This window comes from Homalodisca vitripennis, chromosome 4, assembly GCF_021130785.1.
Source record: "Homalodisca vitripennis isolate AUS2020 chromosome 4, UT_GWSS_2.1, whole genome shotgun sequence".
Classification (NCBI taxonomy): domain Eukaryota; kingdom Metazoa; phylum Arthropoda; class Insecta; order Hemiptera; family Cicadellidae; genus Homalodisca; species Homalodisca vitripennis.
In genome coordinates, this window is record NC_060210.1 from 115,511,674 (window position 1) to 115,522,029 (window position 10,356).

The following is a 10,356-nucleotide window of genomic DNA, read 5'->3' on the forward strand; positions in this document are numbered from 1 at the left end:
AGCCTTAAAGGCAACAAACATATCATTGATGTGAATGCTTGGAAGGCTTAAAACATTAACCTTTCTAAAGCAAGTGTGATCACCTGGTTCCACAGATGAGATGTAGAACTCTCATTTACATTTTAAAAACTCTTTGGGGTCAGACGAAGATTCCCATACAGGATGATATCTTTGCTGAGTATTTGAAATAAGCTTTAAAGGCAGAAACAACCGATGGCACGTAAGAATACAGGTTGTTGATATAGTTAGACCAATTCAGACTTTCATCAGCCAAGGTGACAAGTAGAATCTCGAGGGCTTCTTAGAGCCATGCGAAACCTTGTATATGCAGAACAAGATGCTAGCAGGGAACTGAGAGCTTTGTAGGGTGAATACCAATTCAGCCTTTCATTGGCTAAAAAGACAAGCAGAATCTCAGTGGCTTCTCAGAACCATGCAAATCCTTTAAGAACAATATGCACTGAGAATTTTGCAGGGTGCAGTAGTCCTCCCACTCAATCCTCGCGCCCCAAATCAATCAGTATCGTGGACACCAGAGCGCTCTTATAATCTCTTTCTTCCTTATTGAGTCTCTTGTGTTACATATATTTGGGTTCATATTACAGATAATTGAAAAAAGTTAATGAACTGGTTAATAAGGCTAAGCTTTGAAGTTGAAGAACATTGTGTGTAACTATGAGGAAGCAAGCCTTTTAAGTGATTTAAATACATAAGTGACGTGATTTCAGTACCTACATATTATGGCGTGTTTTCATCCATCTAAAGTTTACAGTAATTATGCACTTGTGCAAAAAGAGTTTTCAGTTTTCTATTTACCAATCCTAAACACCAAATATTAAAAAATACAACTATAGTGAATGCGTTTTGTTAATTAATTAACACGTATATTTAACCTGCATCTAAAAATGTTAATATTTTGTATTGTTTTGACACCTTAACATTGTTTTAGGTTTCTATTCAATTTATAAAGTAAATTTTATGTTTAATTGCCACCTTAACAGTGCTATCTAATAGAATTTACACTTTTCCAAATAAACTAAATACTCTAAAATTAAAAGTTTTCAATGCTATCCAACTAAACCGTCATGGACTTAAATCCGAGACTTTTCCAAAGAGTGAGGTGACAGTTTTCCCGTATGAGGAAATGGAAGAAGGGTGAGAACGCCTTATTGTCTATTACAAAGGCAAGGTAGGAGAATCAATCCCAGTCTGTCAACAGCGCCGAACTTTCGTTGTTGACACAACTGTGTTACAATGAGTAACAGCACCTGTACCACATAACAAACCTGCAGTAACATTTAGGATGTATTGTAACAATGACGGATTTATCAGTAGGCCTGGTATGTATTGACCTACAATCCACTGGTTTAACTAAATAATTAGAGAAAATTAAAATTTATGATTAGTTTCTATGAATATGCAGATATGCTATCAGAAATAGAATTTGATGGCGCTATTATGAAATTTCCTTCCAATAAAAAAAGAAAATTTTATAAGTAAATACTTTTTTGTTTACTTACCTATGTGCTAATAGTTTTCTCATAGTTAAGTTCAGTAAGTCTAATATTCATAAGATGAATTATAATTCTTTTCTTTTTGTGATCTTTGATTAATTATAATTCTATTCTTTTTGTCAGGTTAATTAAATTTCACAAAACTAACAAACAAATTCTTATGGAAGCCAAAAATTGTTTGGGGCCCAAGAAACTGAAATCCGACATCAACATTAAAAGACGTTTTTATTTATATATATATATATATATATATATATATATATATATATATATATATATATATATATATATATATATATATATATAGTGTTCCTTCTAACACTTATTTAGTTTGATAGAATATCATTATTTTAAAACCACAGCAGTATTGTTTGATTGTAATGTTAATTTACAAGCTTTACTAACATACTACTGGTTAAACAAGACTTACACCATTGGGACCATCTAAGTTCAACAAATGCTTTCTGTGTTCTCACATTAATCTACATAAACCCTTTTAAACAAATGAAAGTTCTCTGGAGATATTAACGACGTATAAGATGTTATGTAGAGTAAAATTTATTCAATACAGTACACTGTGAATAACCTAAATACTATCTGTTTAGACAAACATAAATTAAATTGTTCCAGCTCAAGAGTGCTAGGCTTCGCTAAAGCTCAGCTAGTTATACAATTACAAATATCTATTTTGCAGTTTGACTTTTCGCGTAAAATGTAAAATTAAACGACATAACTGAACTATAAATTGTAAATTGGACTTCTGTAAATTATAAAACATGTTATTTTTAACTAAACAGCACACGTCGTTGTGTCGTTTTTATACATAAACGAGCGCTAAAATTGGTTTCCTACATAAAAATTTAAACATCTTAAAAAGTAATAAAACAAAAATCTACAGATAAGAATTAAATTCTTTACATTGTGGATTTAAAAATCGCATGTTTTTAAAGTTGTATAGTGTCCTTAAAACGATGAATAATTATCAAAATCGTATTGAATTTTGAAGAGAAATAAATATAATATTTAAAATTCAACGTCAATTTAAAAGGAAATATTCGTACATGACGTCACGACTTAATGTGCACAACCGTTATTATATTATGCACAAATCATGTAAAACACAGTGATACACTTTAAGTTTATGAAATAAACCACTCAATTCAATTTTATACAAAATCTTGGATTGCATAATATATGAAATAATGGCCGACTGGATTGCATTGATGACCTGATCTGTCTGTCATCAAAAGATTAAAATTTTTTGTGACAATATTTTCCAAAATTCGAGTTCATGTATCCTGGTGTATAAATCGTCAAAAAAAACAAATGTCTATAAAACATATTGTTCAAAAGACTATAGTATAAAAAAAAACACTAAAATTAACAAATATTCGTATTGTTGAAAAACTCAAAGAAAATATTACAATAAAAACTTATACTTTAATAACAAAAAACATGTAAAATGTAAGCGCCCGAACAGGGACTCGAACCCTGGACCCTTAGGTTAAAAGCCTAATGCTCTACCGACTGAGCTATCCGGGCTCTGTACTCTAGAGCGTGTCAAACACTTGTGGCTGTTCACAGAAGCGTGTGAAACGCCATATGCGTCATGCCGTGACGGTTATTGCCAACTCTCTACCCACATCTGTTTGTTATCGTTGCCAACCTTAGTGCTCTCTTTAATTACTTTTGATTATAAGTTATTGTTTTCATTCAAAACCTTCAACTAGATTTTCTTTAAGAATAATATTAAATTTACATAATATTTCAGTTTCATGAATTTAAACGTAATTCTCTTTAAAGGTTCATTACCTACGCATAGTTGCTACAATGTACATTTAAAAACCTGTAACCTTCGAGCTAAGATCTGCTCTCTTCTTCAGGTGGAAATCTGAAGCAAAGTTCTTTTGAAATTGCGTTTCTATTTTTTTCATACAACTGTTTTATTTTTTAATAGTCTTTCGGCCTATCCATTTTTTTATACTTATGCGATCTACCTTAACCAATTAACTTGTAGGATTTTACACTTGTGAAAGAGGTTTGATCTCTTTTTTAAATTTTGTGAGTGAAAAAATACTTTTAACATTCACTTGTTTGTTTCGTTTTTAACCCGAATTTCTTACGATGTAGTATAATTTTATAAATTAAACTAATAATTAAAGTCATTTGAAGTAGAATGTTAGGGTAATTTTTTAACCAGACTAAATTTTTACTTTACCTACAGATAATATAATTTCTGAGAATGACATTTTTATGATTTACGAGTTAGGAACATATTTTAACTAAGCATAACTTAAGAGAAAACTACATGTTTCTTATAAAATGTAACTTAAATAGGTATTTTTTAGAAAGAAAACAATATTATTTATTTCTTCACCACTTGCTTTGAGACTAATTCTGAGGTGCTTTTAAATACTATTTTAAATATCTACAATTTCACTCCGATTGCACCAACATCTGAAACGAATGAAAATTCTTACCAGTACACCGTGTGATATAGCGTAGCAAGCTCAGCTGCCGTTAGCGCATGCGCATAACCCAGTGTCAGTACCCTTCTGTTACGAAACGTGTGACGATCTTGTCAGTGGTGGTGTCAGTTTTGTGATATTGATTTCCATAAACAAAAAAGGTCCGAAGAAGGACGTACACCTTTTTGTAAACCGCTTGTAGACGGACATACAGAAATCGGTAAGGAGTCTTGTACCAATCTTTCTAAAGTTCTAACAGGACTCTAACATGAACAATGGACAATAATTAAACTAATTGTTTTGGATTGAAATAAGAAAATAATTCGCTTCAATCGATATTTACATCGATTTACAATCAATTACACACATGCGCAAAAACTTCTACAAGAATTATGTTTTATATTACTTCTCTGCAAACTGTTGAAGGGAATATAAAGATTGTAAATTAAGTCATGATACGCCTGGATGTATTCCAAACGGATTGAGATATTGTTGTACAACCTTCACCATATTTATTAAAATACTTTTTTGGATTTTTTCGAGTTTAACAAATATATCACCCCACTTTTCAAAAGAGGTAGAAGGGGGTAACTTTAAATTTTCAAGTAGCAACCTCTATCTTGTGATATGTCAAGAAACACAATAAGATGAACAAAAAACTTTACGATCCTAGCAAAAGTTATAGAAACAACCCCTTACTCCTAAGGGTGTAAATTAAATCCTAATATTCCTGGATATATTCCAAACTGATTGAGATATCAATGTACAACATGCATCATACTTATTAAATTACTTTTTGGAATTTTTAGAGGGTACCAAACAATTCATCCCTCTTTTCAAAGTATCGTAGAGATGTTTTGTTCAACACTTTAAAGGTGGTCGTAGAGATGTTGTTCCTGTCATTTTGTTTCTTTTTAGTTTACTTCTCAAATAACACTTCACAAGACAGAGTTTGTAATTTTATAATTTAAAGAAACCCCCCTCTTCCCCTCTTTGAAAAAGAGAGGGGAAATATTTGTATCCTTCTAAAAGTCTAAACATGTAACTTAATAGGTATGGAGAAGATTTTACATTGATGTCTCAATCAGTTTGGAATACATCCAGGTGTAACAGGACTTAATTACACCCTGTATAACCTTTTAGTACGTTCTAATTCAATTTTTGTACTAATTAATTTAATATTTGGAATAGTATTGAAGAATTTTTGTTTTGGAAGAGAAATTAACTTTTGTTTTTATCATCTTTTAACTTTAATATTTAGTTATTATTATTGTAAAATGTGTGTAAACTACAAATACTATCCTAGTATAATCGAAATATACAAAAATACACGAGCTTAAAGAATTAATTTAAATTTGAGGACACAAATTTTTTTAGCTCATAATTTTCTTATCATTTTTACAAAGCAGTATATGTGAATATAATTTTCAAAAATAATGCAGGAAACATTGGCTGATAAAAGATTGAGTTGGTAGGAAAGGTTTAGACAGTTGTAATTGATTATCACAGTTTACCTTTACATTAGACCCCGACTACCTGGAGATACCACTTCTGGGAGAACTTGGAAACATCGCGACACATCCTTGGGCCGGTCTCACTCTCTCCTGTCGCACTTTTTCAATTAAAACTTGGTTTGGAAGTTGGCCAAGTTTTGTTAGATGAAAACGGCGAAGAGATATTTGTTCATTTGTCCTTAGTGTGACTTTACCCGTTTATTAGTTTTCATGAATATCGGTTCTTCATGTAACATGACGGCGAGATTCGGTGAACATGGTCTAAGACGTCGGATTTAGAGTTAAAAAAGTGCAGCTTAAAATCTTATCTATGACCTCAGAACTTTTAGTACCGACCATCTCACACTATACCTACCCTCTTTATTCTGTTTTATAAGAGCCGTGGCCAGGTGTGCGCACCAAGAGAATAAAGTTAGCCAAAATACCGTTCCATAAATTGTTATGAAAATGCAAATTTGATATTAATTACTTTTTTTCACATAACCACGAACGATAATATATACAGATTAAAGAGTTAAAAATGAGAAAGAAGAAATTTGGAAATATGTTGGTCATCGAAAATATTAATGTGTAATCCGACTGAAGTGGATGAACTAACTAACATTTACCGCACAAACTATGAAGCTTTGTTTTTTACACACCTGTCGATGGCATTTTGGATGTCGAAATGCCTCGTGTGAAAATATAAAAAATATTGGATAATTGTGAGTTGTCTTTTATAAAATAATAGAAAATTGTTTTTTCCAATAAGAAGAGCTCCTCCTTCAATGATATGAAGCTTTGGTTGCTTTAAATAACTCATAATGATATTCTGTTAAGTAGTGAATATATGACGCCGAAAATTAAAACCTCTTAATCTTATAATATATTAGTACATTCCCAAAAGGACATAGTAATTATTTTCTTAAAAACACAGTCAATTACAACAGCGTAGTTTATTTTATTTAAATGCACAATTAAAATGTATACCTATCAATAGCAGGTTTCAAACTTAAAAACGTATGAACAGTATGCAATAATTAATCCATTACTCTGACAATTATTTATTACTTTGTTCTAGTACTTTTCCAACATTCAGTTTAATTATTTATTTACAGTAAAACTGAAACTATTGCTCATAAAACAAATAAATACGAAACAACAGGAAATATTCAATTGAAAGCCTCCTGAGGAAGAGAACAGATTGCAGATCTCGAAACGTTGTGTTACTGATTACTTGTATCACTGAATGATGGCAATTCTCCGAAAAATCCTGTTACTTTCACTATAACAATGTACAACTGATTATGTTTTGAACTAAAGATTGTGAACATAATTGGATTTTCTTGTAAGTTTAAAATTACAAAAAATGAACATTATTCATGAGTTTGTCTGTTAATCTAACAGTAATGTATTACTTCAATCAAGTTCTTTAGTACCGTTAGTATTTAAAATAAAACCACTTTTAATAATCTTTTAACAAACATATTACCAAAAAAGATTATTACATCACGTATACTACATTATGTATAGATGATGATAGTGATGGTGACACTAGAATTTAATCAGATTTCCGTTTCATCAGCATTATTATGGTAATAAATGTAAATGCACCAAGAATTGGGCGATAGAAACGTTTGTTGTTGTTACTTTAATTGTAAACTTGGTTTTAATACAAACATAGTGTTAATAATGTGGAACTGAAGCTTTACTGTGTAATTGTGTGGTTAACCAAGATAATTGAACATACTTGGTTATGCATATAAAAGCGTGTATCAAAACAGTACAATACTTTGTGTATGTTTAATAATCTGTAATAATACAGAGTAAAGCAGTCAAATGAGTTTTCAGAAACAAATTATTTAAAGGATCAGGTTTGAATACTATATATTTAACTTAAGTGGAGAATGAGGAATGATTATATCTCTATTTTAGGCAAATAACACTTTTTTGTGATTAATTAAATATTAGGTATTGACTAAGTATAAAACGATACATTATTGGGGAGATTCTTTGTTAAGATGATACTTATTTTATTTTACTTTTATCATTGTGTTTTTCTCAGCAAGAATAACATACAGTACAGCCTTTTCATTGTAATAATTAAACAGGACATACATAATTCACATTGAGGTCCGGATAATCATTTTAGTTGGTTCTGAGGTCCTACGATAGGGCTGTGCCAAACTTTGATTGTTACCGTTCTAATATTTACCACCTGAGCCTCTCTGTTAGGGCTGACAGAGCACTAACTTTGTCCGTAATAGAATTACATTATTTATTTCTTTATATAAATAATAAAATCAAAGGAACAAATCACAATATCTCTTTCTGTAAGTTTTATGTAAAATTTAACGTGCCAAGAGCGCAGTTTAGTGGGTACGGCGGTTATCGTAAGATAACAGAATCAAGCAACGTCGAGCGTGGCTGCTGCTTGGATGGGTGACCGGTGAGCGATCCTGTCCTTGCAAGCAGCCCGCCTACCCGGCCATTGGTGGTTCGGAAGTCACCTTTAAGCCGTTGGTGAATTGTTAGAGAGGGCTTCCTAACCCTAATTTTGCGTGGTAAAATAAGATATTCTTTAACTTTTTATTTGAATTTTAAACTCATAGGTTTGACTTCTTAAATTGAGATAGTAGTCGTCTGTAAATAATTGCCAAGAAAAAGCCAGTAATGGAATGAAAAGACTAATTTTAATTATTATTTAAATTTAATGTGGGACAGACGAAAACGATGCTCTAATGCCTTGAATTCTAGGTTATAATCGACCAGTTAATTGGGTAATATATTTATCTGGTCTTAGCACAGCACATCTATAAACATTAAGTATGCCTTATCCTGGACATCTCATTTCCCCAATTCGGCTTATATACTTTCTGATGATTATTACTACACATTTTATTAATTTTAATTTTTAAAAGACCAAAAAGTATATTTTTATAATAAAACAAATAAATTATTTTCATGTTAAATTTCAAACGACAAAAATAAATTAAAGATTAGCTCTATACAGTAAATAAAAACTGCTCATTAATAATGTAGTAAAAATTTTGTAAAGTACTTTTTTCAAATTTAAAAACTGGTGAGGAATATTGAGTCTATTGAAGGAAAGACCTCTAAAATAGAGGTCAACGATTGGGAATAGCTCAGCAATAGTTGGATCAGTTGCAAGGTAAACCTGTATTAATGTTATACTAATCTACGAATAACTTAGCTGTGGCAGGAAGAGTTGACTCAATTTAAGTTAGAATTTAGTTGCAGTTCATGGACCATTCGTAAACTGGAGCTAAACTCAAAATTCAATTAAATGAACCCTTCCTACCATAGCTTCGTTGCTCCATTGTGAATAGAAATCTTGTCTATCACATCGTAATGCGTTGTGCACCTGATGAGACAATGAGACTACCACTTCACCTATTTATATATGTCTCTGGTGTCGAAACGATGTAAATCTTTAGTTTTGAGCTTCTTCGTCGTTGACTTTCTTTAGATCTCTTGAGAACATGACTCCACATTCCAGGAGTCGAATCTGAGACAGTGTCAGATACAGGCGCTGCAATAAAAGGAAAGATAACTCAAAATTCAAGTTATACTAATGCCTTACACAAGACATTTTTGCCGAATTTTTTTGTGTTTTCATAATTGGTTTTAGTGTAAAACCCATGGACTTGTGCAATGCGTGTAATTACGTAAATATAGTAACTGTCAGTTTATTATAATTAATAACTCCAGGTTATAATTAACTACGTATGTATCTACTTATCAGGACAACAAGGCAAACCCAACTACGGCGCTTAAAATACAATTCACTCGAACCAGAACTGCTCCTAAACGCCCAAAGCACGATATAAGAATCAATCGCAATTTCACTTACCTCTTATTAACCATGAACACTGAAATAATAGGAATCTGATATTGCCTACTTCCGCTTGAAAATTGGTATTAGACTTCTTCATATTTGCTTTAACTAAGAGAGAAAAATACAGACCTTCATTTTGAAAATCGCATGCGAATCCGCGGTTAGCTCCCAGGTGAGCAAATAAATGTGGGAATAAAGTATCTGGTACAGAGTTAATAATACTTTAGTGAATCTATATTATGAGATATCTCTTGTTTAATGTGATGACAGTATACACGCTAAATTAGGTATTGTTTTTTCTCCTTTCTCTTATGTAAACCATAATACGTACGTTGTAAATGATTTTCAATTAATTACGGTAAGAGGAACTTATTGTGGATACGATATTTTCCATTAAATATTATTTATGTTTATAGGGAGCCAATTTATCTCTCCTGTTTTTAAAATCAGTTACTCTTTCGCTTTTACCTAATTACCACCCCAAAGTAATTATATTACCAATAAACACTGCAGTTTTTGTTATCAGAAAGCAGAAATGGAATGTATCGGTTTTTAAGCTAAACCGATACTAAAAGACAAGCTAAATACACACTTCCAATTCTATAAAGAGCATTGAATTTTCCTAATAACCCGTGATATAAAATGGATCCAAACATTATCAAATTTGGAGTGCGTTAGGTCCAGATACTCGTACTTTTAAACACCCACAAACATACAAACATGACACAAACATGGGTAGGCAGTATTATTTCCACCCAATCTGTCTGTCACTTAGGACAAAATGTCGAGGAAACCTCCCATTTCACTAAGTTCTAAGATTAACTTATGCGCTGTTTATGGAATTATATGATATACAGGATGAGAAAGTGTGGTGGTAGAGGCGCTTCTTGTCTAGATCCTAGATGTCTAGATAAGGAGGGATAGTGGGTTTTAATTACATTGGAAGAAAGAGAGACTGGATCTATTTCTGCCTCTTTCAGACAGATCAGGCGAGGGTAGGCACTCATGTTGCTCTAGCAATA

The 10,356-nt window shown here is 31.7% G+C and overlaps 1 non-coding gene across 1 annotated transcript; it reads right to left on the reverse strand.

Annotated features, from left to right (window-relative positions):
• Positions 1 to 2,983: 2,983 nt before the first annotated feature.
• On the reverse strand, positions 2,984 to 3,056 carry Trnak-uuu. Its single transcript has one exon. It is a non-coding gene; the product is annotated as a tRNA-Lys (tRNA).
• Positions 3,057 to 10,356: the final 7,300 nt, after the last annotated feature.